The sequence below is a fragment of the Mauremys reevesii genome, linkage group 2, assembly GCF_016161935.1.
Source record: "Mauremys reevesii isolate NIE-2019 linkage group 2, ASM1616193v1, whole genome shotgun sequence".
In the NCBI taxonomy this organism is placed as follows: Eukaryota; Metazoa; Chordata; order Testudines; family Geoemydidae; genus Mauremys; species Mauremys reevesii.
This window is the reverse complement of record NC_052624.1, coordinates 259,890,727-259,908,421: the sequence shown is the minus strand read 5'-3', so window position 1 is coordinate 259,908,421 and position 17,695 is coordinate 259,890,727. Positions and strand designations below refer to the sequence as shown.

Below are 17,695 nucleotides of genomic sequence, written 5' to 3'. Positions count from 1 at the left end.
TGATCCTTTTTCCAGGCTCCTTGCAATGCAGTGGTGGGTTGCTATGCTGTTAGCAGACTTCAATGCAGCTGCAGGCCCATATCCTACCACTGATCTGCCTAGTTTTGTAGAATGGCTCATGTAGCCATCATTCCTGCTATGGATTGTTATACTGGATCCACTATATTTGCCCTCCATTTTATCATACCAGTCTAGCTAACACTATTTGCCTACAGCATGTGAGTTTAAGTAAAGATTTACAGAACCAGTTAGGGACTGTGTATTCATCACATTGATATAACTGAGTGGTGTGTACCTCTTTTGCATGAAAGAGTAATATTTGTGTTACAGGCAAATACATCTTCTCTATTCCAAACCTACTTGAAAAACTGACTCAAACTCATCACTTAGTTGAGTTCACATTAGTTTTAGAGACTGAAGAGGAAAAAAGAGCAGAGAAGGGCCAGGGAAATAAAAATGTCCAATGACAATATAAGGTGAATGCTACAAGACTCAGTGTTCCAGAGTGCTCTCTAGTGTTCAGATCCAGTGTTGCAGCACCTCAGTGTCTCAGCAATGATCATTGGCCTGCTTCCACCGTAGAGATGCCTGGCTGCAGTGAGTTGACCCTTCAGCTAAGTGTGACGATGGGTGTATTCCCTTCCTACTCCCTGGTGCTGTTTCCTGGTTCCTGCTCTCTGAACTCATTTTTCCAGTGCTTGTTCGTGTGTGTGCTGTTACTGAGGGCTTTCAGCTATATATCTGCCATTTGGACTATTATTTTTCATTCAGACTGTTGCTGACTTAACTGATTAGTGGTTATTACTTGTTTTGACTGACCACTTACTTGTCTTGTTTCAGTTTCCTTATGTTTTTGGATTGCTGTTCTGGAGTGCATCAGAATGTAACACTCAAGGTATGTCTACACTACCAGAGTAGTTCGATTCTACTTAAATCGAATTTGTGGAACCGATATTACAAAGTCGAACGTGTGTATCCACACTAAGGACAATAATTCGACTTTGTGAGTCCACACTAACGGGGCAAGCGTCGACATTGGAAGCAGTGCACTGTGGGCAGCTTTCCCACAGTTCCCGCAGTCCCCGCTGCCCATTGGAATTCTGGGTCGAGCCCCCAATGCCTGCTGGGGGAAAAAATGTGTCGAGGGTGGTTTTGGGTAACTGTCGTCATTCAACCATCACTCCCGCCCTCCCTCCCTGAAAGCGCCGGCGGGCAATCAGTTCGCGCACTTTTCTGATGAGTGACAGCACGGACGCCACAGCACTGCGAGCATGGAGCCCGCTGAGATCATCGCTGCAGTTATGGCCGTTGTCAACTCCTCGCACCTTATCGTCCACCTTTTTCACAGTCAGATGCTGAGAAATCGGGCGAGGAGGCTACGGAAGCGCAGTGAGGACATGAAGTCTGAGAGTGGCACAGACCTCTCACAAAGCACGGGACCCCGCGCCGTGGACATCATGGTGGCAATGGGTCATGTTCATGCTGTGGAACGGCGATTCTGGGCCCGGGAAACAAGCACGGACTGGTGGGACCGCATAGTGCTGCAGGTCTGGGATGAATCACAGTGGCTGCAAAACTTTCACATGCGTAAGGGCACTTTCCTTGAACTCTGTGAGTTGCTGTCCCCTGCCCTGAAGCGCAATGACACCCGGATGCGAGCAGCCCTGACTGTGCAGGAGCGAGTGGCCATAGCCCTCTGGAAACTTGCAACGCCAGACAGCTACCGATCAGTAGCGAACCACTTTGGCTTGGGCAAATCTACCGGGGGGGTTGCTGTGATGCAAGTAGCCCATGCAATCGTTGAGCTACTGCTCTCAAAGGTAGTGACCCTGGGAAACGTTCAGGTCATCATAGATGGCTTCGCCGCGATGGGATTCCCAAAATGCAGTGGGGCTATAGATGGAACTCACATCCCTATCCTGGGACCGGACCACCAGGTTGCTCCCTGCTTTTTCCTGAGCAGCCACAGGTAGCCTGGCTTGTGGCAGTTTGCAGATAAGAAGGCCTGGGAGTGGTTGCTCCAGAAAGAGCAGAGATCAACCCAAAGGAATCCAGGAGAGATCTGGCCTGCAGCCAGCCCTCACAGCTGGGCACCCTTCCTCTTAAGCAGGGTGGAGATAACTGAACATGGCTGACTGGCCCCAGACCTACTGGTCCTTAAAGGGGCAGGCTGCCCTGTAACACTGAACAATAAAGCAAAACATTTTCTCTCATCTTCAGGCCCACTTCTGTGTGGTTTCCTATGCTTTTAAATTATCTAGGTCAGGGGTCGATAACCTTTCAGAAGTGGTGTGCAGAGTCTTCATTTATTTACTGTAATTTAAGGTTTCCTGTGCCAGTAATACATTTTAACATTTTTAGAAGGTCTCTTTCTATAAGTTTATAATATATTAACTAAACTATTGTTGTATGTAAAGTAAATAAGGTTTTTAAAATGTTTAAGAAGCTTCATTTAAAATTAAATTAAAATGCAGAGCCCCCCCGGACCGGTGGCCAGGACTCGGGCAGTGTGAGTGCCACTGAAATTCAGCTCGCGTGCCGCCTTCGGCACCCGTGCCATAGGTTGCCTACCCCTGATCTAGGTCAACATACCCCAGCTCACTCCTCCCTTCATATATTCCTTAGAAGGCACTTTTTAAAAAAGGCCTAAAACAGGGCACCCAATACCCTATTTCAAAGCTCTGGCTGACTGGCTAAGTCAGCTCAGAGGCAACACTTCCTACAAGATGGAGCTTGCTCAGTCAGGGAGGAAGATGCAGGGTCAGGAGAAGGACCTTGGCTTGCTTTCTGTAGTAGCTTGTTGAAAGGCCTGGTAGGAGTAGGGCTGTCAGGGGTCTGGTTTTTGACTGGGGAATGCCTGGTCGAAAAGGGACCCTGACAGCTCTGGTCAGCACTCCCAGAAGCAGGGGCATGTCTTCCCTCCTGCTCCTAGGCATAGGATTAGCCAGGGAGCTCTGCACGCTGTTCCTGCCACAAGCACTGGTTCTGCAGCCATTGGCCAGGAACCATGGTCAATGGGAACTGCGAAGGTGGTGCCTGCAGACGGGACAATGTGCAGAGCTGCCTGGCCACGCCTCCGTGTAGGAGCCAGAGGGGGAACATGCCTCTGCTTCCAGGAGCTGCTTGAAGTAAGCGCCGCCCGGAACCTGCACCCTTGACCCTCTCCTGCGCCCCAACCCCTGGCCCAGCCCTGATCCCCCTCCCACCGTCCAAACCCCTTGGTCCCAGCTCAGAGCATCCTCCTGCACGCCAAACCTCTCATCCCCAGCCCCACCCCAAAGCCTGCTCCCCCCCGCCGGAGCCCTCAACCCCCCCATGCCCCAACCCCCTGCCCCAGCCCTGATCCCCTCCCACCCTCTGAACCCCTTATTCCCAGCCTCAAGTACCCTCCTGCACCCCAACCTCCTCATCCTCATCCCTGCCCCAGAGGCACTGCCAGAGCCCTCACACACACACACCCTGCACCTCAACCCCCTGCCAGCTGGGAGCCCCCTCCTGCATGCCAAACCCCTCAGCCACATCCCAGAGCCCACTCCTGCACCCCAAATCCCTCATCCCTAGCCCCACACCAGAGACCACACCCCCATCAGGAGCCCTCACCCCCCACACATCCCAACCCCCTGCCTCAACCTGGAGCCCCCTCCCACCCTCCGAACTCCTCAGTTCCAGCCCAGAGCACCCTCCTATACCCAAACCCCTCGTCCCTGGCCCCACCTCAGAGTACGCACCCGCAGCCAGAGCCCTCACTTCCTCTGCACCCCAACCTCTTGCCCCAGGCCAGAGACCCCTCCCACATCCTGAACCCCTCATTTTGGCCCCACTCTGGAACCCACACCCCCAGCCCAGAGCCTGTCTTCTCCCACACCCCAACCCCCTATCTCAGCCTGGAGCTCCTTCTCATACTCTGAACCTCTCAGTTCTAACCCTCCAGCCCAGAGCCCCCTCCTGCACCCCAAATCCCTCATCTCTGGCCCCACCCGCACCCCCAGCCAGAGCCTTTACCTCCTTCTGCACCCCAACCCCCTGAGCCAGCCCAGTGAATACAAGCAAGTGACTGAGGGTGGGGAGAGCAAGCGACAGAGGCAGGGATGGAGTAAGCAGGGGCAGGGCCTCAGAGAAGGAGTGGAGGGTTGGGGGGGAGGGGAGGGAAGGGGAAGGGGGTGAGGCCAGGGTGTTCAGTTTTGTGCGAGTAGGAAGTTGGCAACCCTATGTAGGAGACACCATCAGCAGTGAAACATTGACAGAAAGAGGTTTTTGGAAAAGCCAAGCTGAAGGTCCTGAGTTTCAGGAGTGAACTACAGGGTCTATGAAAGATTTGGTTTAAGTTGAATTGACTTTTAGCTGTTTTGTTAAATAAAAAAAAAACAGAAGAAAAGGACTGATATTTCTGCTACCGTTGGAAGCTTTATTTGACTTTTACTGACAGTTTACAGACCCTTTTTTCTCTTTCGTGCAGAGAAATGTTTGTTACGTAAGGTCCTGACTTAGCACAGCTCTGACAATAAACAACAGAAACAAATTGTGGAACTAAAAAGACTTGTATGACTGTAGTGAACAATGGCTACATAGAGAGAGAGAGACCACACTCTCCAGGATCCTAGCTGAACCTAGCTTCTGCAGCACCAAAAACTCTGGCCTCTGCCAACTGAGCTTAAAGGCAAATCTATTCGCTTTAAGAAAATATTGGGCTGCTATAGTCTCCAGGGCCAGCCACTAGAGAAAGACATAATCTGTGGTCTAGGTCATTGTACTACACTAAATTTCACCATCTTTTCCCATTTCTTTTCATTACCATCCCCTTCCTCCTCCTCGTCTTCTTTTTCTTAAAGTATTTGATATGGGTTGCAAGCTCTATGGGGTATGGCACTGATATTCATTCCTAGCACACTGTTCACACAATACAAAAAAATTACAAACTCTACTAAAATAATTATTAAATAATAATAATGCAGCTGATGTTAGCTTTGCTTTAGTACAGGGTCTCAGATAGGAGGTTCCCCAGCTGCCATTACACAGGCATATAATCCCAATTCTGACACAGAAATGATTGAAAATTTATTGCTACTGCTCATGCACCAAAAAGAGAGCTCATTTGGGTGCTTGGTGATGACAAGCTCAATTATTGATATCGACTCACATGGATTGCTCTTCATAGACTGTATGGAAGTTTAATGACAGCTAAACTATCATGAATAATATGTTTAATTTTAAATTAAAGGATGCTTGATCTCAGCTTTGTGCAAATTAAATTACACTACATAAAAACATAAGAATGGCCATACTGGGTCAGACCAAAGGTCCATCTAGCCCAGTATCCTGTTTTCTGATAGTGGCCAATGCCAGGTGCCCCAGAGGGAATTAACAGAACAGGTAATCACCACATGATCCATTCCCTGTCACCCATTCCCAGCTTCTAGCAAATAGAGGCTAGGGAAACCATCCCTTCTCATCCTGGCTAATAGCCATTGATGGACCTATCCAACATGAACTTATCTAGTTCTTTTTTGAACCCTGTTATAGTCTTGGCCTTAACAATATCCTCTGGCTAGGAGTTCCATAGGTTGACTGTGCATTGTGTGAAAAAATACTTCCTTTTGTTTGTTTTAAACCTACTGCCTATTAATTTCATTTGATGACCCCTAGTTCTTGTCTTATGAAAAGGAGTAAATAACACTTCCTTATTTATTTTCTCAACACCAGTCATGATTTTATAGACCTCTATCATATCCCCCTTTAAATGTCTCTTTCCCAAGCTGAAAAGTCCTGGTCTTATTAATCTCGCCTCAGATGGCAGCTGTTTCATACCCCTAATTATTCTTGTTGCCCTTTTCTGAACCTTTTCCAATTCCAATATATTGTTTTTGAGATGGGGCGACCATATCTGCACACAATATTTAAGATGTGTGCATACCAGGGATTTATACAGAGGAAATATGATATTTTCTGTCTTATTATCTGTCCCTTTCTTAATGATTCCCAATATTCTGTTTACTTTTTTGACTGCTTCTGCACATTGAGTGGATGTTTTCAGAGAACTGAATGACTCCAAGATCTCTTTCTTCAGTTGTAACAGCTAATTTAGACCCCATCATTTTATAAGTATAGTTGGGATGATGTTTTCCAGTGTGCCTTTCTTTGCATTAATCAGCACTGAATTTCATCTGCCATTTTGTTGCCCAGTCATCCAGTTTTGTGAGATCCTTTTGTAGCTCTTTGTAGTCTGCTTGGGACTTAAATATCTTGAGTAGTTTTGTATCATCTGCAAATTTTAACACCTCAATGTTTACCCCCTTTTTCAAGATCATTTAGGAATATGTTGAATAGAACTGGTCTCAGTATAGACCGCTGGGGGACACCGCTATTTACCTCTCTCCATTCTGAAAATGACCATTTATTCCTACCCTTTGTTTCCTATTTTTTAACCAGTTACCAATCCATGAGAAGACCTTCCCTGTTATCCCATGACAGCTTACTTTGATTAAGAGCCTTTGGTGATGGACCGTGTCAAAGGCTTTCTGAAAATCTAAGTACACTATATCCACTGGATCCCCCTTGTCCACATGCAAGTTGACCCCCTCAAAGAATTCTAGTAGATTGGTGAGGCATGATTTCCCTTTACAAAAATCATGTTAACTCTTCCCCAACAAATTATGTTCATCTGTGTGTCTGACAATTTTGTTCTTTACTATAGTTTCAACCAGTTTTCCCAGTACTGAAGTCAGGTTTACCAGCCTGTACTTGCCAGGATCACCTCTGGAGCCCTTTTTAAAAATTGGCATCACGTTAGCTATCCTCCAGTCATTTGGTACAGAAGCTGATTTAAATGACAGGTTACAAACTACAGTTAATAGCTCTGCAATTTCACATCTGAGTTCCTTCAGAACTCTTGGGTGAATATCATCTGGTCCTGGTGACTCATTACTGTTTAGTGTAGCAATTTGTTCCAAAAATTCCTCTAATGACACCTCAATTTGGGACAGTTCCTCAGAATTGTCACCTAAAAAGAATGGCTCAGGTTTGGGAATCTCCCTCACATCCTCAGTCATGAAGATCAATGCAAAGAATTTATTTAGTTTCTCCGCAATGGCCTTATTGTCCTTGAGTGGTCCTTTACCATTTTGATCATCCAGTGGCCCCACTTCCTGCAGGCTTCCTGCATCTGATGTACTTAAAAAAAAGTTTGCTACTACTTTTTGAGTCTTTAGCTAGCTGTTCTTCAAATTCTTTTTTGGCCTCCTAATTATATTTTTGCACATCATTTGCCATAGCTTATGCTCCTTTCTATTTTCCTCACTAGGATTTAACTTCCTCTTTTTAAATAATGCATTTTTGCCTCTCACTGCTTCTTTTACTTTTTTGTTTAGCCACGGTGGCACTTTTTTTGTTCTTTTTTTTAATTTGGCGTATACATTTAAGTTGAGCCTCTATTATGGTGTCTTCCAAAAAAGTTTCCATGCAGCTTGCAGGGATTTCACTTTTGGTGCTGTACCTTTTAATTTCTGTTTAACTAACCTCCTCATTTTAGTGTAGTCCCCCTTTCTGAAATTAAATGCTACAGTGTTGGGCTCCTATGGTGTTTTCCCCACCACAGGGATGTTAAATTTAATTATGGTCACTATTACCAAGTGGTCCAGCTATATTCACCTCTTGGACCAGATAATGTGCTCCACTTAGGACTAAATCAAGAATTGCCTCTCCTCTTGTTGGTTCCAGGACTAGCTGATCCAAGAAGCAGTCATTTAAGGTGTCAAGAAACTTTATCTCTACATTCCATTCTTAGGTGACATGCACCAAGTGAATATGGGGATAATTGAAATCCCCCATTATTATTGAATTTTTTATTTTTATAGCCTCTCTAATGTCCCTGAGCATTTCACAGTCACTATCACCATCCTGCCCAGGTGGTTGGGATTATATCCCTACTGCTATATTCTTATTATTAGTGCATGGAATTACTATCGATGATAGAGATTCTATGGTTCAGTTTGGTTCATTTTAAGATTTTTCTTCATTTGATTCTACGCTTTCTTTCACATATAGTGCCTCTCCCACACCAGCATGACCTGTTCTGTCTTTCCAATATATTTTGTACTGTGTCCCATTGATTATCCTCATTCCATCAACTTTCTGTGATGCCTATTATATCAATATCCTCATTTAATACGAGGCACTCTAGTTCACCCATCTTATTATTTAGACTTCTAGTATATAAGCACTTTTTAGCTGCCTGCTATTACATTATGTAATTGAATAGACTTTTTTTTCCTTTGACTGTTTCTCATTAAATCCTACCTGTATTTTATCATCTTCCATCCTCTCCTGCTTACTAGGACATAAAGGATCTCCATTAATAGATCCTCCCCTAAGAGATGTTTCTGTCCAAACCACATGCTCCTCTGCACCTGTCAGCTTTCTCCCAGCCCTTAGTTTAAAAACTGCTCTATGACCTTTTTAATTTTAAGTGCGAACTATCTGGTTCCATTTTGGATTAGGTGGAGCCCATCCTTCCTATAAGGGCTCCCTCATTCCCAAAAGTTTCCCCAGTGCCTAATAAATCTAAATCTCTCCTCTCTACACCATTATCTCATCCACACGTTGAGACTCTGAAGTTCTGCCTGCCTAACTAGCCCTGCGCATGTAACTGGAAGCATTTCAGAGAATACTACCATGGAGGTCCTGTACTTCAATCTCTTACCTAGCAGCCTAAATTTGGCCTCCAGGACCTCTCTCCTATCATTCCCTATGTCATTGATACCTACATGCACCACGACCACCAGCTCCTCCCCAGCACTACACATAAATCTATTTTTCTCGAGAGATCGGTAACCTTCGCAACAGGTAGGCAAGTAACCATGCGGTTCTACCGGTCATTGCAAACCCAGATATCTATGTTTCTAATGATCAAGTCCCCCATAATTATTACCTGTCCAGTTTGGCAAATGTACATGGCAGAAGGGCATTGCTGGCACATGATGGCGTATATCACATTGGTAGATGTGCAGGTGAAGAAGCCCCTGATGGTGTGGCCAAAGCGGACAATCTCTACGGAAAAGAATAAATGGACACAAATCAGACATCAAGAATTGTAACATTCAAAAACCAGTAGCAGATCACTTCAGTCTCTATATTCAATAATAGACTTAAAAGTGGCCATTCTTCAACAAAAAAACTTCAAAATCAGAGTTCAATGAGAAACTGTAGAGCTTGAATTAATTTGCAAACTTGACACCATCAAATTAAGCCTGAATAAAGACTGGGGGTGGCTGGTTCACTACAAAAAGTAATTTTCCCTCTTTTGATTCTCACACCTTCTTGTCAACTGTTGAGAATGGGCCACATCCACCCTGATTGAATTGGCTTTGTTATCACTGACTACCCATTTGGTAAGGCAACTCCCATCTTTTCATGTGCTGTATATTTATACCTTCCTACTGTATTTTTCACTCCATGCATCTGATGAAGTGGGTTGTAACCCATGAAAGCATATGCCCAAATAAATTTTATAGTCTCTAAGGTGCCACAAGGACTCCTCATTGTTTCTACTAAGAAGAGGTTCCAGTGACTCCTTATGATACCCTTCTGCAGTCATTCCCTCAAGAGTGGAGATAAGGGCCCCTTAGCAAATATCTATAAAGGAAATATCTGGGAAGGAATAAGGGAGCCGAGAGAAGAGAGAGATGAAGAAACTGAGAGCAATAGTAGACGTGAAATGAAATTTAAAGAAATTGAGGAGCCACATAAAGAGAAATACAGTCAGAGGAGACAGAAAGTCTGCTCTATATTACCTGGCCTCAGTCACATGACATTGGTTAGGTCTACAAAAGTCCTCCTGTCACATGGCGATCCAGTGGCTACTATTACAGGAGGGAAGTCATGGTACTTCAGAAGGGAGTGAAAATTAATGTTAAGAAGGAAAGACAAATCTGGACAGAAAAGCTGTTGGGAAAGAAAATAATTGGACTTTAAAAAGATAAATTTGGAGGTGGGAAATGTAAAGGAAAAACAAAGTACACAAAATGCTGACATTAGTAGGTTTTATTTTTTTTCTTATTTATGTTCCTATGATCTGTGACAAATGCTAAGATGTTATAAATTGGTGAAGTTCCATTTACTTCCAGATGGGGAACTACAGGACTCCATTCACTGAATCTGGCCCTGTGTATTTTAGAATGACTCTCAAGGATGTGATGTGTAGTTATATTTGTGGTTTTTACATATTGATCACCTTTCTTTCTCTTAACTTCAGGAGAAGTATCATAAAAAGTCATTTACCTAGAGCATCAGAGTACTTTTCTTTCAGTCCCTTCTGGAACACATCCAAAGTATTTTAGGAGTCAGGGTAGGGAGATCTCTCCCAACTGCTAAACCGCAAAAGCTACAGAAAGTGATGGTATTAAAATAGATTAATATAATGTAAGTACTCTAGGAGAAACCTATCCTTGCTGAATCCTGAACATTTGAGGTCCAGCTGAGAAAAGAATTAAACACTTTCACCTTCAGAAATAATAGTCTTTCTCCTCGATTCATACAAAATAACTGTTATGAGGAAAAGAAACAAAGCTTGTAAGATCTTGGTATTTCACCTTAAACAGGAAGCTAAACTCTTTCCAGGGAGAGCATGAATGGGGAAAGGCTGATTTACAAAACATAAACATTAGATCTCAATTAAAATATGTAATCAATTTTTCTCTACTCTGCTTGAAGGTGTGGAGCTCCATATATATTACTGTCATCTCTTTCCAAACAAAGCCTGACTCCCTGATAACTCTAGTGAGATTATTTGGACTATAGAAATATCAAAGGCAAACAGAACCCTAGGTTAAATTTTATAAGATTCTTTAAAAGACCTCATGTAATGTTTCATAACTTCCAAAATCATGAAGCTTTTCTTTCCTGAACACTGATATAAAAATCATATCAAAAATTCCTTTTTTTGTATTGGCAAGGATACTTCCATGATGACTGAAACCTCAATTTGGATTAAATAATACATAGAACCTGTCTTCATCATACTTTACAGACTGACAGCACCACTGAGAGGTAAGTAAAGATTTTTATCACTCCAGTTTTACAGAGGAGAAACTGAGATAGAGGGGAAAATGAAATCAGAGTGCCACAGCGTGAGTATCAGAACTAGCATTATGATTCAGTAATTCCTGATCCCAAATCCTGTTCTCAAACCAATAGATTATATGGGTCAGTACATAGGTGCCGACTCCGTGAGTGCTCCAGAGCTGGAGCACCCACGGAAAAAAAATGGTAGGTGCTTAGCACTCACCAGCAGCCCCATCAATCACTGCCTTCCCTTTCCCCCAGCACCTCCCGCCCACCAGCAGCCCCGCTGATCAGCACCTCCTCCTCACCCCCCCACAGCACCTCCTGCCCACCGCATGTCAGCTATTCTGTGGTGTGGAGGAGGTGCTGGGGGGCAGGGGGTGGAGCGAGGGTTGTGCGCTCGGGGGAAGAGGTGGGAAGAGGTATGGCTAGGGCAGGGTAGGGGTGCAAAGAGGTGGGATGAGGGGGGGAAGAGGCAGGGGTGGAGCCTTGGGGGAAGGAGTGGAGTGAGGGCAGGGCCTGGTGCAGAGCCGGGGTAGCACCCCCTGGCACATTAGAAAGTCATCACCTATGGGCCAGTATATAAAACAGTATCCACCTGTTTTATATGGCTAGTAGCATTTACAGGTCATTTAGGTGGCTCAATGGCCATATGCATACACCATGCAAAACTGCTGAATGCATGTACACACACCCCACCCTCTCTCTCTCTCGCTCTCTCTCTCTCACACACACATACATATGGTACACATCATTTTTATATAGAACTTTTAGAAAAGCTGGTATTTCAGTTAGATACATACAGGGGCGGTAGATACATACAGGGGCGGTATTTTGCCGCCCCAAGCACAGTAGGCAGGCTGCCTTCGGCAGCTTGCCTGCGGGAGGTCCCCAATCCCACGGATTCGGCGGTATGCCTGCGGGAGGTCCGCCAAAGCTGCGGGAGCAGCAGACCCTCCGCAGGCATGCCGCCGAAGGCAACCTTCCTGCCGCCCTCACGGCGACCAGCAGAGCACCCTCCACGGCTTGCCGCCCCAAGCACGTGCTTGGCGTGCTGGTGCCTGAAGCTGCCCCTGGATACATATATGTAGATTATGTGTGTGTCTGCATATCTGTACACACACAGACAAACATACATCTCTTTTATAATATAACAGATGTGCAACACAACTCTTCTATATTTGATCAAATCTCTTAAAGCCAAGGAACAAACTCCGTGGATCTCCACGGATCTCACAGGAGCCATGTGACTTTCTTTTCTGCATGTATTTCTTCAGTTCTTTCTTTCCAGGAGTCTTACATAAATGAACTAGAACTGATGAGGGCTATTGTGTTCAGATAGCTATATCTATATTGCTCATAATATAAGAGGATCAAGGCTTGAATTCAAGACACTGCAAAATTAAGAGCCTGATCATGCAACAGTTAGGGATGTGAATAAGGTAACTCACATGAATATCCATTGAAATCCAAAGGATGCTTCCCAGTCAATAGCACTTATATATAAAAGTAGACAAATTGTAGGATTTTCTTATATCTTTTTCTCTATATGGAATATCTTAGTATATATTCTGGTTACAAAAAATGGTGGGTGGAAGGTATGCTGCCAAAGATGTTAGAATCATAGAATATCAGGGTTGGAAGGGACCTCAGGAGGTCATCTAGTCCAACCCCCTGCTCAAAGCAGGACCAATCCCCAACTAAATCATCCCAACCAGGACTTTGTCAAGCCTGACCTTAAAAACCTCTAAGGAAGGAGATTCCACCACCTCCCTAGCTAACCCATTCCAGTGCTTCACCACCCTCCTAGTGAAAAAGATTTTTCTAATATCCAACCTAAACCTCCCCCACTGCAACTTGAGACCATTACTGCTTGTTCTGTCAGAGAAAAAGGGAAAGGTCAAGGAGGATTCTGAGGAGATACCATCTGAAGTTGTAGGGGAATACCAGAGAAGGAATAGTCCCTGTGCAGGGACTTGAACTGTGGACCCTCAGATTAAAAGCTTGATTTTCTACCAACTGAGCTAGCCCACTATTAAAAAGCTCTTTTGCAATTATCACTAGAGGCAATAAAAAGAATGACAACGATGGTGATGTTGGGATCTATTATTTTGTTTCTTTGTTTTTGTTTTGTTTTAATACAATAATATTAACATTTTTCTTCTCTGGAAGAGAACTCTTTTCCTGTTTACAACAGACAACTTTGCTGTCAGCCTGCACAAAAGGAAAGAAAGATCATTATGATATATTCAGTATTCAAACTCTGTTTATAGTTGACCAGGGTAGAGGGCGGGGGACGGATCAAGCTTCTGTGTACTAATGAGTGCTTGTACTCCACAGACATGTCAGGGCCATTTGGATGATATATCTGGCCGTTCTGAAGATGCAGCTCTGATAAACTAGCCTTTCTACAACAACACTAGTGCTGATGACTGTTCCTAAGGTGTTTGTTTTGTAACGATTTAAGAAAATGGTAGTTTTAATATTCTGAGTATCTAATGAGGCTCAATGTCCTACATGGGACTAGGGTTGCCAATTATGGTCGGACATATTCCTGAAGGTTTCATCACATAACATAATCTCGAATTAAAGATTAATCTTTAATTCCTGGTGACTCCCTGGCAATCCTGGAGGGTTGGAAACCCTAAATGGAATTGGGAAAAGAATAGATTTTCCTACATCTATTGTCATGGAGGTGGACACCTGGCTTCAAGAAAGTTTTGCTTTTCTAACTGAAAAACATGAGGAAAGTTAGAGGTCCAAAATAACTGGTATCTCTGCTGAGTAGTAAAATCCACCTTGCAGTTCCCAGATCATAGTAAAAACTACAGTTCTCCTATCCAAACACAGAAGTGGTTTCAGTGGGTGGGATGCCAGCATGAACTAAATATGAGTTTAATTGACAAAAATTGTTCTAAAAACTGTTATGTTTCTACGCTGAGATAAGCTATTCCTGGTTTTTAAATTAATTACATGGACTTTAAATGGAGAAAGTACAAACCACACAAAAACAAAACAACACTAAAAATAAATCAAGCTAGCACCGTGAATAGAATCTGATTTTCAAGTTACATCGAGCCACACTTCATTCCTGGGTTCTATCTCCAACTACTACCAAGATACATACGTTTTTAAATTCTGTCTCAAAAGGTTCCATTTCTTAAAGGTACCAGGACCACAACGAATCACCACAGATCTTACAACAAAAATCTATTTAATTTATGCTGTTGGATAGCCACCATTCTGGTTTGTCACTAAAGGGGATTGCTGGGATCGACAACAGCATACAGTTGCTTGTGTGGCTAATACATAATTACATAATAACTCAAGATGGCAGATCCCCACAGGATGGCAGCGAGCAGAGGAGCACAGATGCTGCCCACCTGCTTTGGGGAAATGCAGACAATTTCTATCACTATATGAGGTAAGGTTGCACTAAGTGCTCACTGAGAGACTCTGACTACTACTGAGATGTGAGCACCATGTGATCCTCTTTCCCCTGCAGATCATGCTCCAGGGAGAAGGAGAAGGGGAATGTTTGTTCAAAATAGACTCATGCCAATGGATGCCCCAAAAAGCTTCCCAGCTGGCACAGCTGCAAGAACCCCACAAATGCCTTGGCTCCAAAAGACAAATAAGGGTGGGCTCTTTGATTTTAACAGAGCCATGGCCATCTGCTGCCTCGCTCTTCTCTCCTGCACTAAGCATTGTCTGAGAAATGTGTGCAGTCAGATATTTATTCTAGGTGTGTTCCAATATGTTTGTCTGTGTGCATTTTTGGACCATGACAGGGCCACGGAGACAGATGATGTGTGACAGGAAATAAATGATAGTGCAGACTCTGTATTTACTATGACTTGAATAGCAATGGAATCAATCTAATTTCCATACAGCCAATCCTTTCATTTCCTTGTGGGAATTTCTTGTTCTGTGGGATGAATTAATTAAATAAAACTGATTTCCTATAAGGATATTTGGAGTTTTAAAACTTTAGGCCTGGTATTTATTAGTCCTGGTATTTTTGGCACACATGTAAAGAAACAGGAAAGCCAATGGGATTATCCAAAACCAGAATTATGCCATAGTCAAACATGCAAATAGATTATGAATTGTGACTCAGAAAGTTTCTAAACAAATTTATTCAACTGGGATGCAGCAAAGCAAGTGTTCAATGCATCACTGGTGTAGTGATGTCCTATGTACACATGCAAAGAGTCAACTCCAGCAGTGCTTGCCCATCAAACTCCCATTGAAATAAATACTTTTTACCTGTGAAACCCACTAGTGAATGTGTATTATGTCCTCTTCTTTGCCCAATCCAAAAAGGGTGATAATCTGTTACAGACTGTACCTAGAGAGCCTGGCTATTTAGCTCACACTATGAAACTTATGCTTTAAACTATAGAATAATTTTGTGTATGTTGTGTGTAGTTTAGTGTAATTTGGTAAATGAAAAAAATAGATTATGATTTCAAAAATTATTTTGATGAAATATCAATATGTCACTACAATTGTGTGGGAAATTTTGTGAAAAACAGAAAATGTTGATAACTTTTTTTTCTGAAACGCTTTGTTTTTGAACAAAGTCCGGAATTCTTCTTCTTTTTATCAAAATTTATTTTGTGCAAAATTATTTTGCCCAGCTTTAGTTTTGCATATTTGTCAGTGAATTTCTATGGATCACAATATGTTGGATTATTTTGTTATATTTATTCTGTGTATTCACATACATATATGTTCTGCCTTTACTTTGTCTCAAACCTGGAAAAAATAGAATTTCTGTTAAAGAAAGTATTGGAATCAATTGGAGAAGATGTGAGTGCTCACAAATTAGAATATAGCAAAGGCTGCTCAAATAAGTTGTGTTCCCTACTGGAGCTTATCAGGTGAGTAATAGACTAGGTAATAACTGGAGATACACCAATCTCGTAGAACTGGAAGGGACCTTGAAAGGTCATTGAGTCCAACCCCCTACCTTCACTAGCAGGACCAATTTTTGCCACAGATCCCTAAGTGGCCCCTTGAAGGATTGAGCTCACAACCCTGAGGTTAGCAGGTCAATGCTCAAACCACTGAGCTATCCCATCCCTCATACTAGGATATAGGGAGAAAAATATGTAATTTTGTAATGTTTGCAACTATTTTATCCAAATAATACCATAGAAAATTCAATTACCCTCTGAGTGATAAATGTGGAGAGTAAATTCAATCATCAAACTGTAGAATACAGGGATTTCAATCCTGTATTTACTTAAAAATTCAAAACAACCTTAACTATGCAGTTAATGCTGATACCTTCATAATATCTTTCTAAAACACACAATAAATGTTTCTTCTTGGAAAGAATAGCCTTATGGTTATGGAGGACTTTAACTATACTCAACACATGCAATATTAAAGGGAAAGAACATGCTTTACAGATACATATTTACATATGTATATAATTTATGCATTGAGATGTCTCAGTGTAACAGTGTAGCAACATTCAGATCATCTGGACCCAGATTTTACTTTGGGATTACTGTTTTAGCCATTGACAGAGTTTAGAGCTGAGTCAGATCTTATATATATATGTACTTGGCTTTTCGACCATATGATTCAAATAGGGATGTGCAGAGCTACATTTGAACCTTGAGTAAACTTTACACTGTTTGTAATCTTAAAACTGAAGCCTACATTTTGCACACAACCAACAAAATACAACATAAACCTAACCCTAAAATCTAGTTCTCAGAATAAAACCTAACTTTAAAATTAAATATAATCCCTAAAGGACATATGTTTTTCTATGTATACTCTGTAAATAGCATTCTTGTTAGAAACAGGGAAGGAAGTTGCCTCTTCTTAATTTCTATCCAAGTAATTAAGGATCCATCTATCTAACTATTTCTCCATAGTATTCTACCTTGGCAACTGCCCACCACTGTTGCATCCCAGCCCTCCATTTACTTCAATAAGCTTTATTAGAAGGATCTGTGGAGACTTCAAGTACCAAATTCTGGCCTCTCTTAAACAAATACAACCTCACTGAAGCCAAAATTGAAGTCAATGGGATTGCACAGTTACAAATCAAAGTAAAATTGAAATTCTACAAATGCACATACTCTCTCTCACACGCACACATGTGTGCAGAATGATACTACAATACAATATCTTATCCCATCAGAAAAGAGTGCCACTACCCTGAATGTATGATTCTATGAATCCTGTCAGAACAGAAGCAGGATGGTGAGCCGTGATGTGGTAGCAGCAGACTGTTTACTTTAAAATCGTTCCTGTATTTGCATATGACCCACAACCAGAAAATAAGGCATAGGAACTGTCATACTGAATCAGGTCTATAGTCCTGTGATGGGATCACCAGGGTGCATCCTGGGGCCATGAAACCACTATGCCCTCTTATCTCTCCAGCTTGGGCTATCTCTCGCAATGCTTTGCTAGTGAGAAGCAGCAAATTCTTCCAGGCACTGTTATCACTCTGAACAACCACATGTGGAGCTCCACACCCAGCTAGATTGCATGAATGCTCCCAGAGCCACTCATGAATCACAAAAAGTAAGAGTGGTAACCAAAAGAAATGAAAATATAAGTGTGCAGTCTAAACTCCCAACCTTATTAGACTGGGCAACATCTAGATTAA

At 42.8% G+C, this 17,695-nt stretch overlaps 1 long non-coding RNA gene across 1 annotated transcript in view; it reads left to right on the top strand.

Moving 5' to 3' along the window:
* The first annotated feature begins 839 nt into the window (after positions 1-839).
* LOC120396509 overlaps positions 840-17,695 on the top strand; it is a 61,415-nt gene continuing 44,559 nt past the window's right edge. Inside the window, exons 1-2 of the long non-coding RNA XR_005593188.1 lie at positions 840-895; positions 10,947-11,040. This is a non-coding gene — a long non-coding RNA (uncharacterized LOC120396509). The remainder of the gene's footprint in view (positions 896-10,946; positions 11,041-17,695) is intronic.